General features: G+C 41.3%; 1 protein-coding gene across 1 annotated transcript in view; it reads left to right on the top strand.

Moving 5' to 3' along the window:
• The first annotated feature begins 387 nt into the window (after positions 1-387).
• The window catches only part of FANCF (FA complementation group F), a 327,076-nt gene continuing 302,859 nt past the window's right edge, over positions 388-24,604 (top strand). Inside the window, exon 1 of the mRNA XM_081883110.1 lies at positions 388-427. The gene's annotated coding sequence lies outside the window, so the exon portion shown is untranslated. The remainder of the gene's footprint in view (positions 428-24,604) is intronic.

Below are 24,604 nucleotides of genomic sequence, written 5' to 3'. Positions count from 1 at the left end.
TTAAATTTAGATAGCCATCCGAGCAATTTAGAAATCCTTTATGGTTTACTGTACTTATCTGCATAATACAAGCAAACATCAGAACTTTCCATAAATGTGTACATGTAGATATGATGACATAAATAAAAAACAGCACTACACTAATAAACCTGCTACGGAGACAAATGGTTTCAATTAGCTTTCTCATTAGTTTAAAACTAGGATTATTTCCTTAGCCATGAGTCATTTGTCTAATTTTTAATTTCTCCCACCCCATCCCCCTGATTTGATAGAGCTCCTCAAGAGCTGCTAAGTACCGGTATATGGATTCTGGTAAGCAGAGCAAATTTCAGAATCCATGACCATCCTCTTCCATTTATGTAGCTCTATTATTATTATTATTATTATTATTATTATTATTATTATTATTATTATTATGGCTCTGCAGGTCTTCACAAAGAGTGAGCAATAAAGAGCAAGGGCTTATTTCCCATATCAGGCTTTGGAACTGATACTGTGGGTCTTGAGGTGGACCTTCTAATTTTAGGAACATTTTAAGAACCTAAAATCTGAAGGTGTTTTCCCCCACTCTGAAGATCCATACAGGTCATATAGGCCACAGGAGAGCCATTATGATATTTCAGAGTACACTTTGAGGCCTGGAGATCAACCCCAACCCCATGCCTCAGCTGTGTAGCTTGCTACATGGCCTTAGTCATACTCAAACGCTTGGCATCCATATGCCCAACGCACAACCTCTCAGATGTTGAAACAAATAGGCATTGATCAGATGTGGAAGCTGCTGTTCCAGTACTACTTGAACTCAGTGACATACAAGAAAGATAAAGGAAAGAAAATTCAGCAGAGATAAATGAAAGTACTTCGTCACACAAGGCGCAGTTAAACCGTAAGGATGAGGCTAGAAACAAGAAATGGAGGCAGTGAGAGATTTAATTTCTTGGGCTCCACGATCACTGCAGATGGTGACTGCAGTCACGAAATTAAAAGACGCCTGCTTCTTGGGAGAAAAGCAATGACAAACCTAGACAGCATCTTAAAAAGCAGAGACATCACCTTGCCGACAAAGGTCTGTATAGTAAAAGCTATGGTTTCCCCAGTAGTAATGTATGGAAGAAAGAGATGGACCATAAAGAAGGCTGATTGCCGAGGAATTGATGCTTTTGAATTATGGTCCTGGAGGAGACTCTTGAGAGTCCCATGGACTGCAAGAAGATCAAACCTATCCATTCTTATGGAAATCAGCCCTGAGTGCTCACTGGAAGGACAGAACCTGAAGCTGAGGCTCCAATACTTTGGCCACCTCATGAGAAGAGAAGACTCCCTGGAAAAGACCCTGATGTTGGGAAACATCACTAAACAACAACAAGTAATACTAGTGAAGTTTGTTTGAAAGCTGCATGTGCTATCAGTAGCTGTAGGGTTGCTTTCATCTGTGCTAGAAAAATACAGCCTTGGTGCAGTTAAGTTCTTCTAATGGGGTAGGGATGGAACATTCTTTTTTATTATTTAGCCCATTTGCACCCCAACCTCCTTCAAAGCTGCTCAGGACAAAATACACGGAGCTGTCTTATTTTATCGAATGATGAAGAAGATGAAGCATGTGATAATGAACAGGTATTGTGGAGGAGGCTCAGAACATAGGAAGACCCCTTCTGGCCAAAGGCCAAAGACCCATCTCGTTCAGCAGCCTGTTTTCACAGTTGCAAATCAGATGCCAATGTGGGCATGTCCTCACTTGTGACTCGCAGTTAAGTGACATTCAAAGGCATTATGGATGTTTTTAATGTTTCAATGGAATTGTTGAATTGTGCCTTTTAATTATGTGCAGAATTTATAAGTGATTTTATACTTGTAAACTGCTTAGGGACCATTTTTACATGCGGGCAGTACATATATTAAAATTATTGTTGTGGTTGTTAATTATAATAATGCCTCTGAAAGTAGAGTCAGAAGATAGCTGTCATGGCTGTTGTTGTTGTTTAGTCGTTTAGTCGTGTCTGACTCTTTGTGACCCCATGGACCAGAGCACACCAGGCACTCCTGTCTTCCACTGCCTCCCACAGTTTGGTCAAACTCGTGCTGGTAGCTTCAAGAACACTGTCCAAACATCTCGTCCTCTGTTGTCCCCTTCTCCTTGTGCCCTCAATCTTTCCCTAGTATTACTAGTCTATTGCAATTATTTCACTTGAAGAGTTGTTTAGTTGAATGTATTAAATTCTATAGATTGGGAAGATCCTGGCTGGCTTTTTCTATGCTGTATGGGGAGGAGCTGTCAGCCCTGAGGAACAGGGAGTGCCTTGTAAATACAAAAGTTCCCTTTGTACATTGGAGTCCCACATATATAAAGAAATGCTGAGCTCTATTTCATTAACCACCGCTTGCTGGTTTTAAGCATGCCACAAACTTAGGAGTGTATCAACACATCCTATACACATCTACACAAAATGAAGATAGCACTGAGCACTGAGGTCAATGGGGATTACTCCCCAGGAACTGGGTATAGGGTTATATACCTAAAGCTTCTCCAATGCATCATAATCCTGGGTCACCCCTAATTTTAACCACACACATACACAAACTTAAGCCTGTATACATTTCTTCATCTACCCAACATTTGTTTGTTCACGTGTGGTCATATATACTGTACACACACTATTTAATACCTACAGAACATTTTAGTCCATTTTTGGCAAAGACAATACAATATTTTATCATTAGAATATACTTCTTCTGGTTTGTGTTAATTACTTTCCCCTTCAATCCCGATCTTATCCCTTGGTAATTGTGCCATAAATTGCTTGTTGTGCTTTTTGTTTACCCAGCAAAATACAAGGATGTTTTAGCAGCACAGGCAGGGTAGCCCTATAACTCAGAAGCTGAACTAGGATTTTAAATTGCACGATAACTCATTCTTATGGCAATGTTCTAAAGGGAGCTTCAAGTGGGGCCATTTCATCTCTCCTCTCTCCATTCAAACTCTCAGGTAAAGAATTGTTTTAAGATGGGATATTATCCATGGGACCATTGGGTCTCTGGATGGAGCCATGCTATTCCTAATTGTTCTGAAGATACATACCAAATCAAAGGATTTAGGCTTCATCTCCACTTCTGTTCCTTGACTTTTGCATAAGGGTCCATCTGGCCAAAACATTTAAAACAGGACCTTGTCACTTTTAACAATCATGGCTTCAACCCAAAGAACCCTAGGAAATAGTGGAGACTTGTATCCATTGGGACTAGTGGCAGGGAAGGCAGGGAGGCAAGGAAGTTCATGGTAGATAGAACTAGAGCCAATGGTTAGACAAACATGGCTGACACTCTGTGGGTGTGGCTAAACTATATACATACATTCCTCTGCTTTTATCATTCCCAGGACTGCAGTCACATACTCACTTATTTAGAAGAAAGTGAGAATTATTTCTCAGTAAGCATGCATAGAATTGCATTGCTTAACTGCAGTTAAGCCCTACTGAGCACAGAACTGGGCTGAAATTTGCAATAGTATGCATACTTACTTCACAGTAAGCTCTACTGAAAGCAATGGAAATCTTTGCAAGCTAACATGGTTAGGGTCATTTGCATCTAAAGATCTGAATCTGAAGAAAACTAGTTCTGCTCATGCCTCAATTGAATCGATTGGGATCTGAGTTGGGCTTTTTCTCAATTAAGGTCAAAGGCTTAATAAGAGCTCTAAAGTATGTTCGTTCAACAAAGGGGACACTAGGAAAATCCTAAATTTAAAGAACAGTAGGATGGATCCAGACAAACTGGTTCATTTTCCAAAACTAGTGACACTTGCTAATACATCAAAACCTGACATTTTGTCCCATTTAAAAAGGGTTATATGCCCTTTTTATCATAACTCTCAATAGCTTATAAAATCCATGAATGACTCCAAAGCATGTTATTATAGTCTGTCTCGTTTGTACTGATTCAATGAACTCTGATATAGTAGAACTTTAATGAAAGTCGCCTTAAAGTCTAAAATTGTTTCCAATCATTATTAGATGAAAATCACAGCAGTGGCTAAGTTGTTAGGAGCATAGCTGGTAGGAATATTATGAAAAAAGTGAGGGGAAATGACTGCTCCGACATCATTTCCATGCATCTATTTCCGGCTACATTATTTCAGTCGTTGCAATCAATATATTGAATTCGTAATGACTGAGTTGTAGAGTTGCTCACAGTTCTTGCAAGGAAAACCTTTACTATCCAGTTGCTAAAGATCAAATTGAAGAAGGTGTTTTATCTTTCCTATGAGAAAATAAAGCTATGCAATTCAACAAACCGAGAGTAAGTATAGTCAGTGCTTTTTTTCTTCTTTCAAAAAAAAAAGTTTAGGGATACTCTCATTTTCCTACTCATATTGAAACACTGCCCTTCAATGAGGCCAAACTTAGATTCACAAGATGTTTAGGGGTATGCATACCCATGTCCCCTCAGAAAAAAGCACTGAGTGTAGTTATTGGAATCTCTTGTGTAAATTTAGAAAAATATACATATCTAGGGATTGTCTACATGCTCAAGATTACTTTATGTGGGACTGGCCATTGTATCTGGTCCAGAAACTTCAACTAGTCCAAAATGCACCATCCAGACTGCTCACAGTATTATTATTATTATTATTATTATTATTATTATTATTATTATATACTACCCTTCATCCACAGACCTCAGGGCAGTTCAGAACATAAAAAGTAGATTACTTGCAACATGCTGAGAGGTTTGCAGTGGTGAGCAATTTGGACATTGAACATGGTAGTACAGTTGTACCTTAGATCCCGAATGCCTTACAAGATGAACGTTTTGGCTCCCGAATGCCACAAACCCAGAAGTGAGTGTTCTAGTTTGTGAATGTTCTTTGGAACTCGAATGTCCGATGTGGGTTTTGCGGCTTCTGATTGGCTGCATGAGCTTCCTGCAACCTATTATAAACCGTGTCTAGTTTTCTGAACATTCTGGAAGTCGAACGGACTTCCGGAATGGATTCTGTTTAACTTCTGAGGTACAACTGTATTCAGAAACTAGTGGGAGACCATTTCCATCTTCCAGAGCTGACCTCAGAGTTTCTGTTTCAAGAAAACAGGCTCCAGTGTGAAATTGCTCATCTAGAATTTATCAGCATCTGATTGTATTTGCTTAGGGCTTAATTGAGAATTTGAGGCCAGGGATTTCTCTTTCATTATGGGAATTAGATTCACATATCTAGAAAGATTATGTTTCCACTAATTATTGTTGCTATGATCACTTTATTTATGTTGTATAAATTTGCACATTGCATAGTAATGCCACAGGCTGTCCCTTTCACATTTATCAAAACAATGCACACACCACCATGTGGGTTGCGAGATCCCATCAAAGCGAAACACATTCTACATTCCCATTTATTTTTGTGGGAGAGGGTTAAGTACATCCTTAACCTTCTCATTTCAATGAGTAGGACTTAAAAGTGGGTCATGCCCCATTGATTCCAAAATGTCTGCCCAAAATGACTGAGGCACTAATTTGAATTCCCAGTGCTTTGAGTGTTGTGAATAATTTTAACGAGCCTGAAATAAACAGTCAACTTTTATTATTATTTTTTAAAAAAGGTTTATTTTACCAGCAGACTAGTGCTGCATTTTCAAAGACTGGAAAAATTAGGCATTGTGTTTAAAAGAACATAACTTTGTAGCTTTTCGGGACCTAGCTATATGCTTTATAACAGTTAAACACATTGGGTCCTGAAAGGACATAGCACACTTTGAGAGACACCCTTACTCACTCATCATCATATGAATAAGAACAGCCAGACCTTGACTGGATTTCAGTCTAGATTTTTCATTGGCTAGAAATGCTCTATTAAGTCTCTTCCCCTCTTCCTCCATACAACCTCTTAGTTCTGAACTTTCTGGTTTTGTCTCATTACCAGTTCACAAGCTTTCTTGGGCACATTTTGCTCTGCTTTCCTTTAGGCTGTTTCTCCTGCCCTGTTCAGGAAGCATTGTCAGCATCTTACAAATTAATGAGTGAGTCTGGATAGCTACCTTGGGTCAACAGCTGGGCAATCACAACCTGGACTCCTCAAAGAATTTCCAGAATTATTTGCAGGCTTGAGATGTGGAGTGCTATTGGTGAAGCTGTTTACGTCATGTGAGGGCTTCTTAATTTATTTATATGGGCCAACTTTGTGGTGTTTAGGTTGTTTACTGCTGTATTCTTGTCATTTCACCTCTCTCTGCTTTATAATATTTTCTCTCCCCCACCCCATTAGTAAACATATTTTCCAGTTGTTTTATCTTATGACTGCCTATTCACAGAGTTTTATATTTGTTCCACCTAAAGCACCATCTTTCTGACTGACTCTGTTGGGAAAACCAGGCTTTTCCATATAACTGATGGCCATAAAAGGCCAGTAAATTCTCCTTATTGCTTAGTTTTAAGCTAATTTGGTTTTATGGAAAATGACATCTTGAGAGAAAAGGATATTAGCAGTGCCTAATAAAAATGGTTGTTTCCTTCCTTTCCTTTCTAATTACCTGTTTATTTATGTATATTGACCCACAGCAGCCCTGCAACAGTACTATAAGATTATAAATGAAATATTTTAATGGAGTTGGGATGATGCATAAAATAAATATTGTTTAACGTGGAATTTCTATGACAATATACATAAGCCAAATCATATTTTATAAGAGATAATTATTCAGTTTAAATTCCATGGACTCCTCTCTACCGCCTCCCCCAACAGTGCACACAACTGAAGGAAGAGACAAAAGAAAATGGTCATTTTGGGATGCCTGAACCAGTACAGGAATAAAGATGAAAGACATTAGGGGGTTCACCTGAAATATGCAAGGGAAAGACCTAGCAGCAACTAAAGCCAACATGCCAATATGGATCTAATAGGTATATCATATTTATATTAAATTACAGTATATTCTAATACAAGACAATATGAATCAGCAAAAATGTCTGGGTTACTTGGTGTGTGTGTGTGTACATACATATAATTTTTAAACATCTAAGAAAAGCCCCAAAACATCTCTCTCTCTCTCTCTCTCTCTCTCTCTCTCTCTATATATATATATATATATTCTGAAAGAAAGCTCAACAACTGTGACCAAAAACAACTCTATCCTGATTTTTACTTTTGGGAATATGGCGACCCTACTTCAAGTAAAAAAGTAATCACACTAACATGGATGGGCAGTCTGTAGGGCATGAATGGCACAGCAGCACAAAAAGGAGCTGTCTGTGGCCTTCTGTGGAGCAGCACGAGCTGTCTTGTCCTGGCTTGGTTCTGACAAACAATCAGTACTGCACTTGATCCCGAGTCTTACATCTATGCTAAGCTGCTTCCATCTTCCCTGCTCGGGAGATGAGAGGGGAAAATGCCTCACAACAGTACAGTTGTACCATCTAATACTTTTTTGTTGTTGCTGTTTAAAAAAAGTCTGGTGACCACTGCACTGCTCTGTGTTTTGGTCTCTTCACAGTCAATTGATGTATGGGTTTAATAACCTACAAATAACATTTTATAAAGTCACAGTTGTTGTGCATCTTATGTAGGTTTTCATAGTCCCACTGGAATTCAGTATTCCACTGACACAAACGTTCTGTGAGTGCAAGCATTTCTGCTTGCCTGATGGAACAATCTCTCCTCCCCCCCCCCCCCACTTTTTGGGGGAACTATCCTTGTCCCCAAAGCCAATGGGGGGAGAAGAGAGAGTCCTTGCACTGGTTTCCACTAGTGCAACTACTTAGTTGAATCAGGCCCACTATCAGGCCCACTATGGTTTATGAGACTTACTGTCATTCATTGCTGGGTAGCATGAATGAAACAGTGCTATTGTACCCATGCCCTACTTCTGACTTTCCCATAAGTATATGGTTGGTCACTGTGAAAACAGAGTGCTGGCTTAGGGCTCTGGTCTGTCCTTATGTTCTTGTGTATGTGTGCAGAGGATTGCAACTTTGAGATGTTCTGTCTAATGAAATGTTTTCCAGCCTCACAAACATCAGCTGTGTACACATTACTGACTTAAAACACAGGTCATTTCCCTCCGCCGTGTTTCAAATCACATTTGCATGTCATTGTGCACATCAATGAGAACATAAGAAGAACCCATTGCCCCATCTAGTCCAGCATCCTGTTTTCACAGTAGCCAACCCATGGGAAACCCACAAACAGGATTAAAAGTCCAAGAGCCCTCTCCCCTCCTGTAGTTCCCAGCAGCTGGTATTCAGAAACACTGCTGCCTCCAACTGTGATGGCAGAGCGCAGCCGTCAGATCAAAGCTGTTTGGCAGAGGAAACACATCAAAATGCAGTGTTTCTCAATAAACTACAGGATAGATGTGGATTTCATAGGGTTGCCATACATCCGGGAATACCTGGACGTGTCTTCTTTTGGGGGTCCTACACGCCCATCTGGGGGGAATTTTACAATTTAAAGTAAACGTCCTGGATATTGGGTTTGGTGTTTTTTAATGTGTGTGGGCAGCTGTGGTTCAGGCTCAGGTGTGGGCAGCATGGGTTCTGGCTCGGTGGCAGTGGCAGGGCTATTGGGCTATCCACGCCAACTAGGCTAACATTGGCTGTCGGTGTCCTGAAATCTGCTTACGATGCTGGGCTTAAGTTTATTATCTCAAATGCACCAGTTGCTCTTAAATGTATGAGGTGGCCCAGCAATACGAAGGTTTTGTGGTTGCACACTGGCTACATAGCAATGAATGTGGCCAGCTTGTCTGTTGCTTTCCTGTTTGCTCTACTCCTGTCAGAATTCCCATTGCCAATAACCCCCCAAACTCCTTGCAGTGCTGCTGTTGCTCTGACTGTTCCACACTCTGACTATGGATACACAATTTGTTTGGTACATGACATTAAGAATAACAAAGAGAATCCAGCTGTATTTAGGGAAAAGATTTCTGTTATTTGGATGGAACGGTTTTCATTTCATCATATGTATGCTATGTTCTTCAAATCACAGTTTGTTGAAGGATGGGTGATTTTTTTTATAATAAAAAAAAGTATCTCAGTAGGAATCATACGCTGATCATGGCTGTTTATTAACAAGATTCCAGACTAATTTGTGTTTAACTTACAGTTACTCAAGCAACCAATTCGATAACTTATTCTACAGCTGCCAGTAAAATTTAGCTGGATTGAAACAGAAGGTATGTCTGGATGGACATGCTCAGGAAATATATCTGTATGGATTTCAAAGAGAGTTCAAAAGAATTTAGGCAAAGTTACCTCCCCCCCCCCTCTTGATTTGTGCATCTCCTGCAATCATCTCCAGTGTTGTCGAGGACTGAAGATGCTTCTCAGTTTTAAGCATCCTACTTCTGCCCTGCTTTTCCTACAGTGATTATGAGATGCCTTTTTTTCTATCACTGTATTGTCACTAGCAGAAACTGCCTATTGCTTGAGAAAGAATCTTGTTGACTAACAAACAGAAATATGGCACTCTTCATGCTCAGAATTAAAACATTTGAAGCTCCTTTAACTCTTCATGTTTTCAAATAGCAGTCATACACCCGAATATGTGAAGTTTTAAAGAATTGAGCAAGTTCATTCATTAACTCAGAAAGGACAAGATTCTTGCATATTAGCTTTTCAATGGGAAGCATCTTTGATTTCCTCTGCCCCACTTCAGTTATCCTGTATGGTTTAAATGAGAGATTAGATTAATCTGCATTTTTGTAACATATTTAATACTGTTTGTTTCAAGTTTTGAACATATTTCAGTGGTTATTTCTGTTATTGAAAACCTGTATGAGGCATTGTCCCTTTAAGGGACTGGCTGAAGCCTGTCCCAAGTATTATGGTTTGAAAAGATTGGGGGTGAATTCATTCTTTCCTTGGGGCAGCACTTCAGGCAGCTTATATCAGACTGTGTCCGTTATTCTACTAGTAGTGGATGTTACACTGGGGAATGGGGGAAAAATGGGGGGGACCTAGCACAATAATTAATAATAATAATAATAATAATAATAATACCCCACCCATCTGGCTGGGTTTCCCCAGCCACTCTGGGCGACTCCCAACAGAATATTAAAAACACGATAAAACGTCAAACATTAAAAACTTCCCTAAGCAGAGCTGCCTTCAGGTATCTTCTAAAAGTTCAGATCATTGCTTATTTCCTTGACATCTGATGGGAGGGTGTTCCACAGGGCAGCCGCCACTACCAAGAAGGCCCTCTGCCTGGTTCCCTGTAACCTTACTTCTCGCAATGAGGGAACTGCCAGAACGCCCTCGGTGCTGGACCTCAGAGTCCGGGCTGAATGATGGGGGTGGAGATACTCCCACAGGTATACTGGACTGGGGCCATTTAGGGAAGAGCCATAGCTCATTGGTAGATCATCTGCGTTGCATGCTGAAGGTCTCAGGTTCAACTCCCCAGCACCTCCAGCAGAGGGTATGAAACATTCCTCATCTGAAACCCTAGAGAACCACTACTAGTCAGTGCAGACGATGCTAAGCGAGATGGATCATCGGTCTGATTTGCTATAAGACAGTTTCCTGAGTTCCAGCTCTCACATTTCTTGCATTAGCATTATGCTGGGTTTTGGCTTCTCAATACAAAACAAGAAACATAAGGACACAACTGTGCCGGTATTAAGAGTGCCACTAAGTGCTGATGCGGAGGCTCTGCTCCTGATACAGAGGTATGAAAAGTAATTTGTAACATTGATATTTATGTCAGCTTGAGACACGGCTGCTGCCTCAGCTTTGAGGCTGAAACAGCAGACTTAACAGTTCTGGTTTAACTTACAAAATCAACAGCCTATATAAATGCTTTCAGCTGGAGCCCAAGTCAGCATTTCATTGTAAATAGCTCACACTGTTTCCAAATCTGCATGCACAGTAGTTAATTTTTAATGCCTTCCGAAGCAGGTGTAATTGGCCAAATAACTCCCTGTGTACCAGCGTCGCCTTTTCTAAAGGCTGCACTTTTCATTACAATTGAAAACCATCTCTACAGGAGTAGAAACTGGCTTACCCCCACCCCCAATCTGGCACGCACACGCATACTCCAACCATTTTTATTCACTCTGTAAGTTGAAGTGTGAGTTTAAGGACATGTCTACCATCCCATGTCCTTGGAAGTATGCCCAGGAGAATAGGACCCCTGCCCTTGACTTTAAATTGTGTTGTTGTTATTTAGTCATTTAGTCATGTCCGACTCTTCATGACCCCATGGACCAGAGCACGCCAGGCACTCCTGTCTTCCACTGCCTCCCACAGTTTGGTCAAACTCATGTTTGTAGCTTCAAGAACACTGTCCAACCATCTCATCCTCTGTCGTCCCCTTCTTCTTGTGCCCTCCATCTTTCCCAACACCAGGGTCTTTTCCAGGGAGTCTTCTCTTCTCATGAGGTGGCCAAAGTATTGGAGCCTCAGCTCCAATTAAATTGTGTAGTAGGGGGCATTTCATTAGAAGCAGCATTCCTTGCCTTTGCATTACACATTGCACCTGCCATTTCTTAACAACGATTTATATACAAATAAAACTACCAAAAGTACAGAAGCCCTTCTGCCCTTTGCACATCTATATCCTACTGAGTAGAATCTGCAGGGACATTTGCATGGAGATATCCCATTCTCCTTGTTTGGTTCCTAAGACCGAGGGGAAAGTATCTATGAAAGGATGTGTGTTGTGCCATTGGGTTTCCATTGACCTTTTGCCTGATTAGACCATATTCATCTTTAGATGTGCTCCCCCCCCCCCCGATACAGATGGTGTCATATCAGTGTGTGACGAGTCACGTCAAACAGATGTGCTTTAAAATCCCACTTCAGACACATGTTTGCTGAGACAGTTTATAATGCAGCAAAGGAAATGTGTAGAAGATAAGATTGCTGAACCTGTATTGAGGTATGTTTTGTATTTAACACCTTTTATCTTTCACACATCTTTTCCTTCATGCAGTTGTACCATCCCGATAGGACATTGGGGCTGAAGTCCATGGACTTACTCTGCAGGATGAGTTGGAGCCTCTTCCCCCCGCCCCCCAAAAAGCAGCAGGGTTTGCTTTCTAAATTTTGAAGTGAAGTAATACACATTTCCACCTAAAGATGGGGCGTGTATAAGATTATTAAGTCCAGCGTCTAAAATTGCCTAACTTGTCCCTTGCCTTCATGCACATATACACATTCTCTCCGCACAAAATGATTCATGCAATCTCTAGCTGAACAACATGCCCTTCTATGCAGTTTCTTTCCCCTTCGCCAAGCCCTTTATTTCACCTGCTTACCCAGAGTATTTTTGTATTCCTGATCCGAATACATGACCCTCAAGGGCTGAAAATACATCTTTCAAGTCTCGATTCTGTGCTTGGATGGCTTTGAATCGGATGCCGGGTTTTCCCTCTGGAGTACACTACAGGAGACCGACACTTGTGCCTCAAAGTGTAGAGACACCCAAGAGCCTTCATTCATCCATGCAGTGCCCATTCCAATAAAATGCTGCTCCTGAGTCTAGCTGTGTGGCACTTGCAAACCCTCCCAGGAGGAAGGAAAGAGAACAATATTTTCCCTTTTCAAAACATTAATGCTCATTTCATTGCAACATGTCTGGCAATCAGAGTTCTCTCCTGTTTTCAGAAGGCCCTGCTTTAACTGAGTGTTTAGCCAATATCAGATGCTGTTATTGCTCTGTAGTCTCAGTTCCATAAATATTGTTCCCTTGGCTGTTCAGCAGAAAATGTATATCAAACATTTATATCATATTTCCAGAAAGCCCTAGGGGTATTGTGTTATTGATAAAGCGTTGAGCAACAATTGGGGTTGACCTGTGTGCTGTAAAGCTGGAAGCTTATACCAAGGTGGAAACTGTCATCCTTGAGGCGTCCTTGTCTCTAATGGATACCACACAGAAGTGCAGTCCCTTGCAAAAGGAGAACTGCAAATCTCAGAAGCCTTTCTGAGGTATTGGAGCTAGGGCTAAGGTGTTGCTGGACATCTTTCAATGGAGAGCTCCATTGTGAAGAGGGTGTGACATCTCTCTTGACAATGGCTCCATGGTACTCCTCAATGATCCCTCAAAATCAGACACCATGTAAATCTGGAACAGAAGACGGAAGGCAAGTGTTAATTGTGTATCACTAGACCCCAATTAATTGTATATCACTGTGTTGTTCTGGTTGTATTAAGCGTTGACTACAGCCTGCTTTTGGTCTTAGCTTTTTCTGTTTAGGGGGCTCCTTTTTCAATCAATCAAATAATAATTATGATCAAGGAACCATTAAAGAATGCACAAAACATAGAAAATAAACACACCCACTCTGTTTTTTAACAGCATCACTAGAGGTATCACATCTTATCACACAGGAGGCTTGTACCTGGATAATAGGATCGAAGCATGTGTAGGTTATCTCTGGCTAACATCTAGAGTTGTATCTGAATGTACATTTCTGATTCAAATAGCTGATTGCAGATTGTGTTCTGCAGTGTGCATAAGGTGATAGAATCAGGCAGGCTACCCCTGCCACGTCTACCTTTTTGTTTTCTATGATTTACAGGGATATTTTTTTCAGAATGAAGAGAAGACTGAATGTAGGCTCTTTGATTACCCTAAAAGAACTCAATCGATTTATGATACTCTTCTACACAAAGAAGAATAATCTTGGGCCAATTCAGAGCTGGCAGGTCTTCATAGATTAACTTTCAAGTATCAGCTGCTGAATCTGAAACCGGTATTGATGCTTTTCTCTTTGAAGCCTTTCCCCCTCTGGAATACTTCATCCAAGCTACCATTGTTGCCTGGCTTGGGAATGAACGGCAGCATATTCCTTTGGCAAGTAGCTCATCATCAAGCTGTGCAGATCAGCCTTTCAGGTGAGATTTGCTTTTAACCAAGCGTCTAGGTAATTATAGATTCCTTTGTTAATAAGAAGGGGATTGCAAGCCCAGAGTCACACCTGGAAATGTGCCAGGTTCTCACAGCAGCCGATTTGACCGCTCAGCAAATCTGTCTCTATTTACTTCATTTTCATCTTTCCTTCTCTCAATGGAAACATCTCCCCAGAGTTTAGCCCAAATATATTTCTGAACTGCCATCTTTGAGAAAGAAATGAACCATGTATCAGCATTACCGTTTGTTTTATAGGCCTTAGCCCTTTTCATATCAGGGCACAAATAGTTGCACAGCAGCTAAGTTTCAAGCAAGAGTCAAAGGAAGCCAACTATGCAATGCCTTTATTCTGCAGCTGAATATTGTGTCATTTCCTACCATGTAGACAGCACTTTGTTGTGTGTGATGGTGCTCACTGGTACAGAGTACTGGAACTTCTTTTCTTTTCTTTTTTCTTTTCTTTTCTTTCTCTGCCCATGGCAACAATTATGTGCTAGCACCCATGGCTTGCTTATCAATATATATACCAGCACCTCATTATTATAATTTAACTAAGGAAGCACTGCATGTAGATAACAGTAAAGAAAGGCCAAATTTGCCAGTTTGGGGTTTTCTCATGTTTTTTCCCCTCTAGCTAAATTATATGCATTTCCTAATCAGTTTGAGAATTGTTTAAAGTCCTCATAAAAATTCTTCAGCATTTTAGTGCATTATTATTATTATTTAAATTTATATCCTGCCATTCCTCCTGGAGCCCAGAGAGGGAAACACACCCATAGCAATATTATCATCATTATTTTTAAAAGCATTCTTAAAAAACAGTTGTTGTTTTATTAAAAAAAAGGTTAAACATACACATTCCTGTATGAATTTTGCCTTAGACATTTTTTCAAACCTATTTCCAAATGCAATGCTATTTTCACTGGTACATGCCTTTTTATGCACAGGTTACCCTCATATATGAATTTCTGTATGCATTACTTGGCCGGAGAACTGCCTTGCAAAATTCACAGAAGTGTGAATTTCAAAGCATGACTGACAAACAACTTTGTGGTTGCCAGAGAGATGCTTATGGGAGAAAACCCAGAAAATCAGTGCCAAGAGCAATCAAAGAGATGCAGTAGCAGAAACCCTGTGCTTTATAAAATAGTCCCACGTGGGCTGTCCAAGAGATCCACTAAGCTTGCATATAGAGAAGAAAGGAAGAGAGAGTTGCAACTATCTCCAATAAGGGAAGCAAATGAGAAATTCATTTCACTGAAATTTCTTAATGACACTCATTGTATATAATCATAATCTTATGGGACCACTGCAAAATCTTGAATTATGTCTCAGATAGCTCAGATCTGACCATTTAGAGATAACTTGGTGCAGCCACACCAGTTGTAGGATTCCCTGCCCTCCCAAATATGACTGGTGTCAACACCTACAAGTTTTCAGTTCTACCTCAGGACTTGATTATTTGTCCAGGCCTTCAGATGAATCTGGTAGTCTGTTGTACCTATGTATTATTGTCTTTTGTGCTGTGCTTGCTGTTTTGTAATTTTCCTGCTTTAACATTTCTTGCACCCTGCTCTGGTATTACTTTTAGTAATAAAAAGCAAGTCGTGTTTGATCAAATAAGTTAATGAATAAAGTTTTGTTTTCAGAGTCCGCAGATGAAGGCACCCACCAAGAAGCAGGCTTTTGACACTAATGCCTTCATCTTCTGATCCTTTGAAGGGGAGTGTTATGCAGAGCATATATAGAAAACAAAATGGCCAAATTAACTGAATAAAATGGCTGAATGACCAAACATCAAGGATGACTAAGGGAAAGGAACAATCAATAAAACTAATCTGGGTATTTGATTATTTCATCTGGTTAGGTTATGTGATCTCACCCCAGAAGTTGCTAGCAAATTAATCAAAGCAACTGAGGCAAAATAGACCAAGATTTTCTCTAAAAGTTTATTTTGCTTTAGGTCAAATAAAATTCTCTCAGGGTCTCACCGAATGGACTGTTGAAAAGTTGAATGACTACCTAAAATACCTGAATGGAAGGAGATCAAAGTAAATAATAAATCAGAACTTACTGAACTTTCTTTTAAAAATGTATTGGCCTACTATTCAGCTATGCTTTTATGATGGATAAATAATATAACTGATGAGGGAAATACCTTTGCACGGTAGCTTATATTCCAGCCACACAAAAGTCGAATGTTTCCATGTACTGCTCCTTTCTGCAGGTCACCTCCCCATCCTTCATCGAAGAAAGCAAGAGACATTGTCACAGTTCAAGAACAAGAGCCAGGCAAGAGCACCTGTGGTGGGCGGGTGATACATGTGACCCTAGAGAGCAGGTATGGCCTAGGCAAAATCCCAAGGGCCAATCAGCGAGGTCTGCATTTGGCCCCTAAAGTTCCTTACACTTGCTTTACAAAAATAAATATGGTACATTTTGCAAGATTATCTGTATTTTCACAAACACAAATGTCCATGTACTCACTGTGTCAAGGAAGATTCCCACACATCAAGTGATGTCTCTCACATGAAAGATGCCCATCCAATGGCAGGTTCACAGAAGATAACTGTGGTATATGAACTGCTTTCTTTTGGGCAGGGGTAGGGAAGTAGCTCTGGTTAGTATATCTCATCCAGAACTTGGCCACCCCCTGACAGGTGGGCAGGGGCACCCACCGATGAACCAGCTGATTTGGGACTCAGCTACATTGGTCAAAAAACAGTGATTTGAATGTGTTGTGAACATGCAACACCAGATGGCACCAAAGAGCACAAAACCTTTCTATAGCGTCTTTACATAGGGCTTTTTTTCCCCTGACATATTTATAGCGGGTTTTTCCTGTGTGTAGATCCACCCCAGGTGCTTGCTGATCTAACTTCAAAAGAAGACACGGGAGTGCACTTCCAATTCTTTCTTTGCAGCCCCGACTCCAATTCAAGATACAGCTGCAACGATTCTTGCCAAAGCTTATTTTCAGTACCCAATTTAAAATCAACTGCAAATGCACAACCAGCTTGAAGCAGGAATTGACTAATCTGCATACTCTACCTATCTGAGGCAAATCAGGCAACTGAGATAACTAACACAAGCAGAAAGTTCACTACCGGTGGTGGCTCCCTACTTGCAGAATTCCATTTAGAGAAATATTCACCTGCCAATGTGATCATTTCAGCACCAAGTGATGATATTCCCCCTCACCCACTCACACCAGACACTTAAAAATTTAAATCCTTTTTTGATGTTCTTAGTTTTTGTTATTTTAATTTTACATTTCGCATCCCCATGCTTCATTTTTATAAACTGTCATCAAAGCATGGCTGAAGGCAGCATATACACTTCTGATTATAAGCAACTAAAATGTCTGAAGCTAACCAGTTGTCTTCCTTTTAGGATAAAACTGATTGGTTGCACTTTTAACAATAAAGAGAAGGAAGAGAAACTAACCATGCTTTCTGAAAATGCATGTTGTGCCTTCTATTAAACCTGACTTAATAGGTAAAAATGGAAAATTTGGGGGGGAAAGATGAAAAGGTACGCCTTTTCATCGTTGGATTTTGAAGTCTTATTGGCTTTGGTGCTGTTATAGCAGACTTTTGTGGTATTTCTATTCACTTAGAATGATATATTAAAGATAGCTTCCATCAAACAATAAGTGTTATTTTTGGTTTATGAATTTGTATCTTATCCCACACTTAAAAGCATCTGTTCTGTTCTTTGTGTACTCAGTTTATGCAATATATAACCTTGATCTGATGCAGCAGATATATTAGATCGAATGCAAACAAATATCCCACATAAGGCATTATTTGATATAATCAGTTATAAAAGTGAGAAATTAATTAGCTGACAGTGATTCAGTAAATACAATTAGAAGCATGTCACTGATTTTAAAGCAAATTAAAACAGCTACTACATTTATTTGGCTAACGTTTTCCTACTGTCTTCAACAACTAGTAAAATAGAAATGCTAGCATAGGATCCTAATGATAAAAGTGTGTTTTATTCCCAGGTTAGCTGACTTTACAGTGTGTTTAATAGAGGGAAACCAAGCTAGTGTTTTCACTGGTTAATTAGAGCTCCTGGGAAATTTATAAATAAATAAATAAGAACAAATTCCTATGTGGGGTCAAAAAAGAGAGGAAAATATATATATCCTGTAATTACACTTAAATAGTTGACATTATAACATAATGCATCCCCCGAATAAGACTCTGGTAGAATTTAAACACCCAAGGGACACAATGAAAGCACATTACCATACTCACCCGTTTTAAGAAGTCTCAGTATAAGTCAGGATGTATATTATTTTATGTGTTTGCATTACACCAAAGTGCCCACCCAGCTTGAACTCACATAGCTTTTAGGTATGCTTGATTATAGTATTCTTGCACAAATCCATTCAAATGGATACACTTTAAACCAGAAATAAATAAATAAATAAATACATACATAAATAAATTATACATTGCATTGGATCCAAAGTTGCACGAGGGGACGGCTCACTGCACAATGGAGATTTTCTGCCTTTCTTCCTTTCTGCATCCCATTGTGTCTTCCCAAAATGGTTGTGGTGGCAAAGGATTTCCTGAAGAGCTGTGGCCTGGGGACTTCAGTGGGAGTATGTGATGGGCGAAAACTGAAACCAGAATATTGAGAATAGAGGGATCCTAAGTCCAGGCATTCTGGCATAATTTCTCAAAACAAGTAGTAGAACATTGCTCTTGTTTTTAGATTAGGACAAGAGTGGTTCGATCTTGACCCTCTTGCCAGGGAGTGCATGTTTGAGTCAGTGTCGACAATTTTTGAAGGGGAATTTGGAGCTCACATTACAGAATCACAGCAGAGGTCCCATGGGAGTGGTCAGCAAAATATAAATAAATATGGAGGGCCACAAAAACCTTCCAACATCATTGCATCGTGCTGGGTGACCAATAGGAGGAGTAAAAATAGCTGTTGCTTTAAAAATGACACATTGAGGGGATCTGGTGGGGCACAAAAAGGAAGTGTGATGGCCTGGGAATCTGATTCAGAGGCTGAACTGGAGGAATCCCAGCCTGCACAGGAGCCCCCGCCTCCAGGGCCGGCTGAGCTGGGGCAGGGCCTTCAATCTGAAGCGCCTGCACCTGTGCCAGATCCTCAGGAGCAGACACCAGATGAATCCACTCGGGTTTCGGAGGTGATTGAGGACCCATTGCTGGCAGGTGCGCCTCTCCCAGCCCTGTCAGGGGAAGGTGAGTCTCCCCCTGGGTCCAGTAACCCTCTGGCCTCTCCTGAGCTGCAGAGGCTCAGGGCAGAGAGGCGGAGGGAACTGGTTTCTCTCAGGAGGAGTGCTCGCCTTAAGGCCAGGAGAGGCAGGTCACCTGGGGGCCAGGACCGCCCCTAGCCTCAGAGAAGATAAAGGCCAGTCAGCCCGGTCCCAGGTTGCAGGAGCAACGACATTGAAAACCTGTTTCTGCCAGCACCCAGACCTGTCTTTCCGGAGTTCCTGACCATGCCTGGCTTTTGCTTTGAACCCAGCTTCCCTCTTGGTGGACAGTCTCCAGACCCTTGGCCCAGGACCGGACTTTGACCACGCCTCACGGTAACCCCCGTCGGGACCAGCACAGGAAGTAAAAATCAGCTAGCTAGCCCATTGGTCTGATTGTCTCCACCACCTGACTGCGGAGATGGCTAGCCTCAGTCTGATTGGAGAGAATGGGATGAAGAATGGGACAGTAAGGAGGAATATCCAGGGCTCTGCACTTTAAACATTAAAGGAGGCAGAAAAAGCACCACATGCCATAGTAAGTTTCCACAAAAGTGGAATGAGAGTTTCCCAAAAGCGAGTGGCGAGCATCCCAGGGGGATTCCACCCACAGTGTCCCAGGGTGGTTCCACCCACAGCAAGTGGTGAGCATCCCAGGGGGGCGGGGCAGCAATGACAACCCCCCTCAGGGATGACACCCGGGGCAGCCTGCCCCCACCTCCACTGATTACACCAGATACCCACATTCTGAATACAACTGAATGGCATTGTGGGTGGAATCTCTGCAAAAGATTATTCATTCCTGAGCCATAATATGCAGCTGACTGGCCCAAAGGTTTAGAGTCCTGTAGGAAAGGGGGAAAAGAAACCATAGAGATATGAAAGGTTACAGGACCTGCTCCAATATTTGTCTTTAAATTTTCTCTGTCTTTGCAAGCTCTGTCTTTCATTGTGATCTCTAGGTGGCCTGTTCTTACTATCTAATTATACTGCCAATAAGGAGTACAGAATGTCAGTGGGAGAATCTTGCCTTATGGCGATGCTTAAAAGAGCCATGAACAGAATGTGCAGGAGGTCCTTGGGGAGGTTAGAAACTGGTGTACAAATATGGCTTGAACTTTTTGTTTTGTTGAAGGAGCCCTACACCCACAAAAAATCAAAACTTGCTGTGAAACTAATTTTCAGTGAAAGAAAAGCTACATTGGGAATGTCCCTGACAGACACAAATAACAGAACAATAAAATACAGAGTGAAGAAAACTTATTTAACAGAAGATCATATTGTTCCAAGTTCATCTATATGTTGATATTTTTTCTCTTGCTGATAATCTAAATTCTATTGACATTATGAACTTACTGTATTCCATGAGCCAAAGGTTTGCCAACATTTTTTTCAATATGTATGCTTCTGAGACACAAGAATGAGGCTCCTCACTATTCTGTTTTTGTGGGAATTACTGAAGCATGCACTAGACATTCTCCAGTAATCTGTCAAAAAATAACGCAGAAGGGAAAGTCCTGACATTTGCCTGCTGTTCAGGTTTCCTGATTCTCGAGATCTTGAAAGGTCTCCACCATTTCTAAAATGGGGGTGAATCTGTACAACCTGCTCATTGAGCATTCAGCCTGACGTATTTGTGGGCAATCACAGGATCATAGAATTGTAAGGAAACCCAAGGGTCATCTAATCAAATGCCCTGCAATGCAGGAAACTCAACAAGATCTTACATGATAGATGGCCATTCAACCTCTGCCTAAAAACATCCAAGGGAGAAGAACCCACCACCTCTCACAGGAGTCCATTCACTGTTGAACAATTCTTACTGTCAGCAAGCTCTTCCTGATGTTTAGTCAGAATCTCCTTTCTTGTAACTTGAATCCATTGGTTTGGGTCCTAGCCTCTGGAGCAGGAAGAAACAAGCTTGCTCTATCCTCCAGGTGACAGCCCTTTAGATATTTGAAGATGGCAATTATCTCTCCTTTCATTCTCATGCCCAACACCCTCAACCATTCCTCATAAGACTTGGTTTCCAGACCCTTGATCATTTTGGTTGCCGTCCTCTGCACACAATCCAGCTTGTCAACATCCTTCTTAATGTTGACTGTTTAATGAGCTTTCATTCTTATTTGGTTCCTTGGATGTCAGATGGCAGTGTGTTATCATCTCAAAAAGAGGAAAGTGGGTTTGTTGTGCAAGGCCTCCAATATAACTACAATTGTGCAATCTGAATTTGTCATTATCTAACTGAATCCCATCCAAAAATATCAACAGTATGGAAGCTCCCCATGAATCATCTGATCCACATCCACTCTGATACCTCTGATGGATGCTGTAGGAGTGAAATGACAGTGCCAACCCACCCCTGGGTTCTCCCATAGGGATAGATGGGGAAATGACCAATTTGTCATTGTACACTAGAAGGAGAACTTGTTTTCTTCTCTAATACTTTGATTCCCCCCCCCCGTTCTCTTATTTTCATTTTCCTGGATTGCAGAACTGAAACTTCCTGAACCTAATTCTCTACCATCCACAGCACAAAGCCTAATTTTGCACATGTTCTGAACTGATATTGAATTCTATCGACAATTCTGTGTGTGTTTCTCTGTCCAAAGTGTGACCTATAAAATACCTCATTATTTAGATTTTCAGCACTGTTTACTACTTTGCCTTTAAATTAAACCCTAATTTTTCAGGCACCTTGCAGAGCAATCCTCACATAGCTAAACAATGTGTCTAGGCAATCTTAATGGCATTTTGCTGCTACCACTGTTGATATTTACATTTTGTCGAACGGATATAAAGATCTCTGGTTGCCTGAAGTACTGAATGTGCTATATCTTCTCCATCCGCAGATTGTTTCTCGCACTTTTACATTCATCAGCTTTGCCCTTTTCGCCATCACAAGTGTATTTATTGCTGGATGGCATGCATAACCTTTATGCACACTGTAATTTTTTCCCATAGTGCTTTTTATTTCCTTCGGTGTCCTTTCATCCCATTCCCTTCTTAAGCCCAGCCCTGCCTTGCTCTTTTCAAAACCCTGTAGTTCAGGAAATGCTTGGTTCCCCCCCCATCCTCTTTCCCATTCACCAGCTATCCAATTGGCACCCTAATTAGATGAGTCATTCTTGCCAACTGCTCACCCACTGTTACCTCTCAAATCTTGTTATCTACATTGTTCTGAGCCAAGTTGTTAAGTGCCCCTTTACATGTTGCCTCCTTTATTTACTGTGCAATCCCTTATTTATGAAGCAATCACGAACCATGCAACAAAAACCAAATAGATTGTCTCGTCCTAATTTATATTGCTGGCTGTGTTTACTCATAACACCAATTAAACTGTGATAAATGTACTTCATTTCTTTTAGAGGTTAGATCTCGCTCACATAAGTGGTGTGGGGTGTGGAGGAAAATCCTCATCAAAGCTATTCAGAGTCTTTACCCTATGGGTTTTATTCAAGGCTGTGAATGTTATGCAATGGTACTTCACTTTCACCTCCTTTCCTTGCGCACCCCCCCAAAATCCTCAGAGACCCCCAACCCAGGAGGCAGGAGAGGAGGGGGAAGCTGCTGTGCAAGTGGAAGTCTGGTGCATGAGCAGAACAGCAACACTGTAAAAAACCTTTGGTTGTCGTTTATGTATTGATGATGGATCCTTTCCCACAAAGCACCTTCATGTGATTTTGCAATACAATAAAAACATCTATAAAAACAACTGCATATATAAAAATAATGGCAGATCTAAAAGAAAATTGAACTCCAACACAGATACTGACTAGGATAAAACAGCCTCCACTTAGAAGGCTCATTAGAAGAGGAAAGAGAATGCAATAATGATGGAGCCTGTCTGATATTCAGTTGGAGGGATTCCTAAAGGGCAAGCGCCACCATACTAGAGGTTCGATTCGAACAATGGATGGATCTCCTGGTGAGCAGTATTCTGTCCCCAAGCTGTATTGGGCTTTGGACACCAGCACCAGAACCATGAACTTGGCTTGCTAGCTGTTTGGCAGCCAGTGCAATTCTTCCAGCAGCAGTTTAACAGGGTGGCAAAGCGTGTTCTCCCTAACAGAGAGCACGTGTTGCGGTTGGGGTAACAAGCCACCATGCCATGACTAGGCAGATTGGTGAGAGACCCAAGCCTCTTAAGGGGTTAAGATTGGGTTGCTGGGGCAGATTTGCTGTTGCCAAATTGGAGGAGGGGTCAGAGTCTTTAAATACAGGGGACAGACGTTAGATGTCCTCTTGGCCGTTTTGCATCGGATCACATGGAGCACTTGGACAATCTTCTCATTGTTTGGTTACATTTCTTTATTTCTTTATTTTCCCTTTCTTTTAATCCTCTCTAGTCCCTTAAATAATCTAATTCCCCCCCTTTTTCCTGTTCGATTTCCCACCCCACCCCTTACCCTGCCCTGTGGGAAGATTCTCCCTGTATCCGTGGCTTGCCTTTCACAATAGGGAAAGAGCCCCCGTTAGGGGCTTTCTTTCGCAAAAGGTTTCCCCCATTTCTCTCGTTGAAATTGTGGGGCTAGTCAGGGCTGTTCCCAGCTTAGCTGGAATCACTTTCGTTTATAGTATCCCCGAAGGTTGGCTTTAATTTGAGTGTGTGCAGCGCTGTTGGCCAAATTTTAAGCTAGCCTTGGGTGGGAGCCCTAATTTGGCTTCCTTTAATATTGCTATGAGACTAAGATTCTCAAGAGCAGAAACAGGGAGGCCTATTCGGCCTGCACATTAACTTCCAAGCCTAAGTCTGCTACAGGTAGCAGTTAATTGTTAAGTCTCTGACATGTGACTCATTCTCACTATAGGAATGTATCTGCTTGCAGGCCCAGTTGCTCCTAATGTATATCTGAGGCAGACAGAGGGCCCCAGAGGCTCTCTGTGCCTCCAAGGATTAGAGCACTCTGTATATGCTCTTGAACTATGCCATTTCTGAACAAGTTTACTTTCTTTAAGTTTGTTTTGCCCTGATAGTGGCTAAAGTGTAAGACTAGGACCTGGGAGACAGGGTTCATACCCCCCTCTTAGCCATTGTTATAACAAAACAAAACAAACTGCTCCTTTTAGGCTATTCTGTTGCTGGGTAGTTCTGCCCATTTGTGGTAAAAGAACTTTGGGTTTTCTTGAAGGGGTGCTTCCTTCTAAAAGGGCAAGCAGGGGTACCTGGACAAGCTGTTGGCTACCTCAACTCTCCTATTTCACTGGAAACATTTATGCCTGGCCTAGCAGGTGATCCTAGGGCTTTGTCCTAGAATTTGATGGCCTGGAAGCGTTTCCGGCCTGAATAGTGTCCCCATGTGGTCTATAAGCATTGCTTTCACTGGGTCAGCGCATAGTGTCGGTAATGCCTAGGTTGCAGGATTGGTCCCTGTATGGGACAGCTGCATGTTCCCCAATTGCTCTACCTGGACACTTAGGTCCTTTTGGTGGTTATCTCACTGCGAGGGATGTAATGGGCGCCACATTTGCAGTATGCAAGTGGGAGAAAGCACCTTTGCGTGCCCGCATTG

Source organism: Podarcis melisellensis (genome assembly GCF_964234715.1).
Source record: "Podarcis melisellensis genome assembly, chromosome: 1".
In the NCBI taxonomy this organism is placed as follows: Eukaryota; Metazoa; Chordata; class Lepidosauria; order Squamata; family Lacertidae; genus Podarcis; species Podarcis melisellensis.
The sequence above is the reverse complement of the archived record's forward strand: the minus strand, read 5'-3'. Positions and strand labels throughout refer to the sequence as shown.